We start from the raw sequence: 8,622 nt of genomic DNA, 5'->3' as shown, positions 1-8,622 counted from the left end.
AGAGGCAGTGATTATATGTAATTGGTGCTGATTCTATCTATTCCTGTTGTAGTACTCTATTATTTGAATGTATATATCTTATTAGTACATTTTAACATTTGGTAAAACAAATATGATACATCTTTTAAAGTAACTTCTGCCAATTATAACTTGTTTGTTCTTTAAAATTAAACATTTCATTGGTATTTTCATTAAGATTGCCTTAATGTTTATGATATCAAACACTCTAATAAGCAGGGTTTTTTTTCTGGGCCTCAGTAATGTTTGGTAGTTTGCATCATATAAGATGTTTCACATTTCTTTAAAATATTTTTTTATTGATTTTTAGAGAGAGTGGGAGAGGGCAAAAAGAGAGAGAGATAGAAACATTGACCGGCTGCCTCCTGCACACCTCCTCCTGGGGATCCAACCTGCAACCTGGGCATGTGCCCTGACTGGGAATTGAACCCGCCATCTTTTGGTGCATGGGTTGATGCTAAACCACTGGCTACACTGGCCAGGCTCACATTTATTTTTTGCTTAAATATACTTTCTATTGTATTACAGATATCTCCTATTATCCTCCCGCCCCTGCCCCTCCTCCCAGTGCCCACCCACCCCTCCAGGTCTTCACTATCCTATTGCCTGTGTCCACGGGCTATACATATCTATACATGTAAAGAGCCAGGGTCTGTAACGTCCAACACGACCGAAGGCTCGACTGAACGCCAGGCTGCACGGACAGCGGGCTTAAATGCTGACCTCTCGGAGAGAGAGAGAGGTGGGGCTGATCACCAGCTGCTACAGCTGCTGGTGAGGCCTGGAGAGAGAAGGCGGGTCTGATTCATAGCTCAGGCTGCGGATCAGACCCTGCTTCCCTCTCCAGGCCTCGCCAGCAGCCCAGCCTCTCTCTCTCTCTCTCTCAGAGAGGTCAGGAGTTCAGCCCGCTTGCCAGCAGCCTGGGGTGGCTATTGATCAGCCCCGTCTCTCTGATCAGGCCTGGAGACGCTGACTGGCATAAAAACTGACTAATCAGAACCAAATCTGAATGAACTGTGAGGAGTCAATGGCTGCCTAGGAGGGGGAGCTTTTGACACTGACGGGCGTAGAAATTGACCAATCAGAACCTAATCTGGGTGAACTGCAAAGACAGAACCTAAGGTGGGGCCTGAGGAGGGGTTTTAAGGGCAACAGCTGTTTGGTGTAAGGTGTAAAAACGCGGTTCAATTTTTTAATGACCGGTTTGGCAGTATAGTGCTTATGGCTGGCTATCAGTCCAGATATAGGGATTATGTGTTTTTTTCTGCCAAGAGCATCTCCTCCTGCTGAAAAAGGCTCCTCCCACCCCATTTAAGCAATCCTATCCTATATAATCTATCTAGACCAGGGGTGGGCAAACTTCTTGACTCGAGGGCCACAATGGGTTCTTAAACTGGACCGGAGGGCCGGAACAAAAGCATGGATGGAGTGTTTGTGTGAACTAATATAAATTCAAAGTAAACATCATTACATAAAAGGGTACGGTCTTTTTTTTCAATAGTTTTATTCATTTCAAACGGGCCGTAGTTTGCCCATGGCTGATCTATACTAATAAAAGGGTAATATGCTAATTTGATCGGGTTGACTGGCCATCTTCTGAATGTCCGACTTCCTTCCGGACAAAGCCATGGTGGTGGGGGCTGAGGCAGAGGCGATTAGGGGCGATCAGGCCGGCAGGGGAGGGCAGTTGGGGGCAACCAGGCCAGCAGGGGAGGGCAGTTAGGGGTGATCAGGCAGGCAGGCAGGTGAGCAGTTAGGAGCCAGCAGTCCCAGATTGCTCCAGTCCACTCTGCCCTCCCTGTGCTGGAGGCCAAGGTGAGTGCCTGCACTCAAAATTGGCCCTTTAGAGGATGCCTGAATTTCCAGCAGTCTCTTTCTGGCAGACAGCATCCCTGCTGCTTTTCATAGCCAGATGTTATGTGGGCACCGTTCTCAGTTCTGGTGCTCTCTGTTGGGGGGCCCAGTGTGAGTATTAGACCCAAGAGTTTTCAGTGGCAACCCCCCACAGCTGAGATATCTCTCCAAAACTTCAGCTCCTGTGTGTGGGAGCCTGGCCATGCTTTTCACGCCTCCGCACTTCCTACCAGTCTCTATGTGGTCTCCACTTTCAGTTCGTTGTTATCAGGGTTCTCTCCAGCTAGTCTTAAATTGATTATTCAGGTTTTTGTGTTTTTTTGTTTTGGTGTGTGTGTGTGTGTGTGTGTGTGTGTGTGTGTGTGTTGTTGTTGTTTTTTGTATTTTAGTTGTAATTCCAGTTTGGTCCTGGGATGGGTCTGTGAGCTCCACTTACTCTGCAGCCATTTTTCTTAAAACCTCACATTTCGTATGTTTCCTAAGTATTCTATGATTGTGCTGGTTGTATAAAATGGGGATTTTTCCTTGTTAAATTTCTGAACTGATTACTGGTGGTTTATAGGAAAAAAATTGTTGAGTTTTGTATATTTTTAAACTAGTTCCTTACTGACTTCTCCTACTAGTGAATTTTTATTTGATTAACTTAGGTTATCTATTTAGAAAAGCATCATCTGAAAATAGAGATTAATTTTCTCCTGTGTTTCTAAAATTTATCAATTAAAAATTCTTTGTCTTATTGAATTCACTAGAACTTCCAGAAAAATCTTAACTAATAATGAGCACACCATCCTTGGTCTTGAGTTTAATGGGAATAAGCTATCGTATTTCATTATTAACTATAATATTGGCTATTTATATACAATAACTATTTCCTAACAGATTAAGGAGGTTTTCTTCTAGTATCAGGAAGCTTTTGTATTTTTAAAATATTGCATTTAATTATTTTTGATTTTTGTGTTTATTAAAGTAATTACTTTTTAATCTTCTGATGTATTGAAGTGACTAATTAATTGACTGGTATATTAACATGCTCCTGGATTAGCATGCTATTTATATTAATAGGGAGATTAGTTTGTGATTTCCTTTGTTGTGCTCCATTTGTTAGACTTTGGAATTGGCATTGCTGGTTTGAGAAAATGAATTGGGAAGTGTGCCATCTTTTCCTGTGATTTGGAACAGTCTAAATTATATGTGAATTATCTTTCCTTAAAGCTTTGGTAGAGCTCACTATAAATTGTCTAGACGTGGTGCAGCATTTGGAGTTATTTAGGCAGAAATGCCCATTTCTTCCATGGTTATTGGTATCCAGATGGACTACTTTCTCATCATTTCTGGAAGTTTATGGGTTTTTAGAAAATCATGTGTTTCATCGTTATTTTCAGAATTTTTAACTTAGAGTGGTACATTTAAATTTCCTATGCCATTATAACATGCTCCTATATCTGTGCATAAAGCCCAATTCTCAATTTTAATGATTTCAGTGTGTTTTCTATGGTTTAAATCTATGAGGTGTTTGCCGATTTTATTGATATTTTCATAGACATTAGCTGTAGATTGATCAAATCTATTGCTTTTAATTTCTATCTTCATATTATTATTAATTTACTTCTCCTGATCTCTTAGACTTTTCTTTTTTGACACTTTTAAAAAAAATTAATTTTCATTTTCTATTTATTTTATTTTATCATTTTCTATTTTTAAAATACATAAACTTAAGGCTATGAGATTTTTTTCTGAATATAGTTTTCCTAATCATATCAATATTAATTTGTAGATTTAAAAAACTAGTTTTAATCCTCACCTGAGAATATGTTTTTGTTGTTTTGAGAGAGAGAGAAAGAGAAAGAGAGAGAGAGAGAAAAGGAAACATTGATGTGAGACAGAAACATTGATCAGTTGCCTCCCAGGGATCAAGCCTGCAACAAGTATGTGCCCTGACCAGGAATCGAACTGCAAGTTTTTGGCGTATCGGATGATGCTCCAACCAACTGAGCCACCTGGCCAGGGCTAGATTTTGTTGTTTTTATAAGTTTAAAAACTATTCTGTCATGGCATTTTTAAACTTTTGTAAAAATTGAGTATTATTTACAGACATTAAAATGCAGTATCTGAAGTGTACAATTTGATTTTTTTAAAAGGGAAATATATATTTATTCCAAGATTTGTGTACTGGGATTTTTCAGTGCCCTGTCTTTTGTAGAGCCCAAGTGGTAACAATGTGCTAGGGGCTGCTGTTTCCTGGCATGAGCTCCCATTCTCTGAGGGTCCTGAGAAGGACAGTGGATTAGTCCTGGAGCCATCATGAAAGGAGGAGGTGGTCGCATTGGGTGGAGCCTGTGTGGCTCCAAACCTGAGGATGGGGCCGGACAATGCCAGGGTGTGGCAGCAGGGCAGTGTTCACCAGCTGGAGGGCCACTGCGGGGTAGATTGCAACCTTCCTAATGCCGCGACCCTTTAATACAGCTCCTCATGTTGTGGTGACCCCCAATTTCATTGTTACAAATTGAACATAATTAAAGCATAGTGATTCATCACAAAACAATATGTAATTATATATGTGTTTTCCGATGGTCTTAGGCGACCCCTGTGAAAGGGTTGTTCGCCCCCCAAAGGGGTCGCGACCCACAGGTTGAGAACCACTGTGGTAGAGGCTTCTTCTGTTGCAGGAGGAAGAGGAGGAGCTCCTAACAGCCCTGAAACGGCCTTCCCCATTTCATGTTGAGTCTACGCCATTGACAATGAACTTGGTAAAGGACTTCTCCCCGGCCACTTCTGCAGCCTGCCTTTTGGCACCCTGGATGAAAGCACACGGCTCTCTGTGCACCATGGCGATCGTCCGGATCTCTCCAGGCTGGATGACAGCACACGGCTCTCTGTGCACCATGGCGATCGTCCGGATCTCTCCAGACTGGATGAAAGCACACGGCTCTCTGTGCACCATGGCGATCGTCCGGATCTCTCCAGACTGGATGCAAGCACACGGATCTCTGTGCACCATGGCGATCGTCCGGATCTCTCCAGACTGGATGCAAGCACACTGCTGTCTCTGCACAACCGCGACCACCGGCTCCCTCCAAACCGGTAATGATTTCTGAGATCGGTCTCAGTAGTGGTATTGCCCAGACCACCAGCATATAGTGTGATGAGAGTCTTGTCCTCCGGTGGGTCCAGACGAGGCCTTGTTGAAACCCGGTGTAAGAGCTTACCTGCCACAGGGTCTTGAGTCCATAATACTGGTTTGTAATGTTCTGATCAGCAAGGGGGGTCATCTGGATCCATAGGCTTCTCAAGTCTGTGTGGACACTCCTCTCATTTCTTACATCCTCCTTTCACCCAGAAAGTGCAAATGTGGGGTCGGTTCCTTTTGTAGTAGGGTGTGGCCCGGGCCAGTGTGAGCAGCATGTTGCTGGTGGACGTGGCTTTCCCCAGCATGCCAACTGGCCATGTTCCAGAAGAGTTAGAAACCTGCCTCTCCATTGTCTGTGTGTAGTATCACTTGTTGACATCTGGCTTTGGCATGTCATCCTTAAAGACAACCCTGCATCAGGAACCTGGACGGGCAGGCTATGCTCTAGATCAGCGGTTCTCAACCTGTGGGTTGCGACCCCTTTGTCGGTGGAACGACCCTTTCACAGGGGTCGCCTAAGACCATCCTTCATATCAGATATTTACATTACAATTCATAACAGTAGCAACATAACAGTTATGAAGTAGCAACAAAAATAATTTTATGGTTGGGTCACAACATGAGGAACTGTATTTAAAGGGCTAGAAGGTTGAGAACCATGGACCTAGATTCAAGAGGCCGGTCTGACAGGTATTCGTCAATTTACTACAGGTTTGGCACAGGTTAGTCTCCTCAAAATGCACGTGGACCCCAGGGCACCAGCGACACACTGTGAATGGCCTGGCACACATTTTGCATTCCTTCCCATACCTTTCTTTGGTTATTCAGATATATGCGTTTTCTCCAAGACACACCTGGCCAAGAATGGCGAAGCCCGCATCCTCCCAGCTCTGCCTGTTATCGGTGCTGGAACCAGAGGCTGCCACCCTGAGAGCTTCTGAGGCCCCAGTGGGTTTCAGGTTGGAAGAGAACTGCCCCAATCCCATCAGGCCCTAGGCTGGCTCCTAATTAAGGTTTTAATTGAAGTAAAATTTACACACAGTGAAATGCACCTGTCTTAATTGTACAATTTGATGAGTTTTGACAAATTTGTATAACCAACACACCAAGCAAGATACCTAACTTCCCACTCCTGTGAATGTTCCCTTGTACCCTTTTCAATCAGTCCCCTGCTCTGGACAACCACTGTTACAATTTCTATCACCACAGTCATTTTGTCAATTCATGAACTTCATATAAATGAAATCACACAGTGTATCCTCTTTCATGCCTGGCATTTCGCGCTCAGCATAATGCTTTTTATTATTTTACTAGAGGCCTGGTGCACGAAATTTGTGCATGGGGGGTGGGGGGTCCCTCAGCCTGGCCTGCAACAACACCAGCATCCCGCACCCCGCTGGCCTCTGGCCAGAGGTCTGCCCACCCGCCCTCCATCCCTGCCTCCATGGGCTGGGGCACGTGAGATACTGGGGCTCATCACCGGGGCGCCGCTGCCCCAGCATCCTGCGCGCCCCAGCTGGCCTCTGGCCAGAGGCCCGCCAGCCCGCCCTCCCTCCCTCTGTGGGCCGGGGCACGTGGGACGCTGGGGTTCATCACTGGGGCTACACTGCCAGTGTCCAGCATCCTGGCAGCCATGGGCACCTCCATCTTTGTGATGAAGTGACAGTTAATTTGCATATTACCCTTTTATTAGATAGGACTAGAGGCCCAACGAATGAAATTCATGCAAGAGTAGGCCTTCCTTCCCCTGGCTGCTGGCACTGGCTTCCCTCTGGCACCCAGGATTTGGGCTTCCCTGGCAGCCCTGGCTTCGTCCGGAAGGTCATCCGGAAGGACATCTGGCCTAATTAGCATAGTACACTTTTATTATTATAGATTATTTAATCTCCTCCCCCCCCCCCCCACATTGACTCCCTCTAGCGCATCCCTGCCACCCACCCCAGGCCTTCACCACCCTATTGTCTGTGTCTATGGGTTATGCATATATGCATACAAGTTCTTTGGTTGATCACTTCCCACCCACCCCTGCCTTCCCTCTGAGATTCGACAGTTTGTGCCATACTTCTATGTCTCAGAATCTATTTTGTTCATCAGTTTATTTTGTTCATTAGATTCCACATATGAGTGAGATCATGTGATACTTGTCTTTCTCTGGCTTATTTTGTTTAGCATAATACTCTCCAGGTCTCTCCATGCTGTCTCACAGGCCAAGAGATCCTTCTTTTTTATGGTTGCATAGTATTCCATGGTGTAAATATACCACAGATCTTTTATTCTTATCTTATTGCTGTGGCTAGCACTTCCAGTACTATGTTGACCCATATGCACTTGAGAAGAACATATATTCTTCAGCTTTGGGGTGAAATGTTCTATACATGTCAATTTAATCCATCTGATCCAGTGTGTGCTCTTGACTGGAATCGAACGTGGGACCCTTCAGCCTGCAGGCCTACACTCTATCCATGGAGCCAAACTGTCTAGGGCCTTATTCAGTCGTGATTAGCCTCAGGCTATAGAGCACAGCAAGGCATAGGCTACACAGGGTGGGGCAATTGCTTCTGCCTACAGGCGGATTGTGGTTCTCAGTTTCTTAATGGGCCTCAGAAACTCCACAGGGTGGGGCCAGGGGTTTTCCAATTTCCAAATGCTTCCCCCCAGGCAAAAGCTGCCTGGATGGTATTGCCTACTGGAGGAAGATGTCCTCTGCAGAATGATAGAATGACTTAGCATAGGAAAACCAGGGTGTCGGCCTTCAGAGCTCTAACCCCATAAACCCCAACTCTGGCTTATGCTCACACAGCTCCAGTCTACTCTGCCCTCCCTCTGCTGGAGCCCGAGGTGAGTGGTTGCACACAAAATGTTGTGCATTGGCCCTTTAAGAGGGTGCCTGCATCTCCAGTCATCTCTCCCTGGCAGAGGGCAATCCTGCTGCCTTCCACAGCCAGATGTTGTGTGGGAAACCTCCTCAGTTCTGGTGCTCTGGGCTGGGAGGCCACGCTTGGGGTTCAGACCTCAGAGTTCTCAGTGGGAATCCACCCACAGCTGAGATATACTTCCAGAACTTCAGCTGCTGTCTGTGGGGGCCTGGCCTACTCTTTCATGCCTCTGTACTTCCTACCAGTCTCTATGGGGTCTACACTTTCCATCCTTGGTTATCAGGGTTTTCTCTAGCTAGTCTTCAGTTGATTTTTCAGGGTGGCTTTTCTGTATTTTAGTTTTAATTACAGTTTGGTCCTGGGGGCTTGTCAGTGTAACTTCTATTTACACTGCCTCCATTTTGGAATCTTGCATAATGCTTTTTAGATTAACCCACATTATGGCTTGTATTAGCAGTTCATTTTTAAAAAAACTTGCTGAGTTTTAAAATACTGAATTCAAAAAATTCTATTGTATGACACTACCACAATTTCTTTATCCCATTTCCTTGGGATGGACTTTGGGGGTTTTTCCTGTTTTTGGCTCTTATGAATAAAGCTACTTTGACATTTCTGTCAATGTTTTTCTGTGCACATGTTTTCATTTCTTTTGGGTAAATACTTGGTAGAATTGCTGAGGAAGGACGTGGATGTTTGCGTTATTTCATAAGAAATTCCCAAACTGTTTTTCTAGTTGTTGTACCGTTA

The 8,622-nt window shown here is 44.8% G+C and overlaps 1 pseudogene; it reads right to left on the bottom strand.

Annotated features, from left to right (window-relative positions):
- Nucleotides 1-4,556: 4,556 nt before the first annotated feature.
- On the bottom strand, nt 4,557-5,985 carry LOC132241635 (pre-mRNA-splicing factor RBM22-like; annotated as a pseudogene).
- Between the last annotated feature and the right edge of the window lie 2,637 nt (nt 5,986-8,622).

Source organism: Myotis daubentonii, chromosome 9 (assembly GCF_963259705.1).
Source record: "Myotis daubentonii chromosome 9, mMyoDau2.1, whole genome shotgun sequence".
Lineage (NCBI taxonomy): Eukaryota > Metazoa > Chordata > Mammalia > Chiroptera > Vespertilionidae > Myotis > Myotis daubentonii.
The sequence above is the reverse complement of the archived record's forward strand: the minus strand, read 5'-3'. Positions and strand labels throughout refer to the sequence as shown.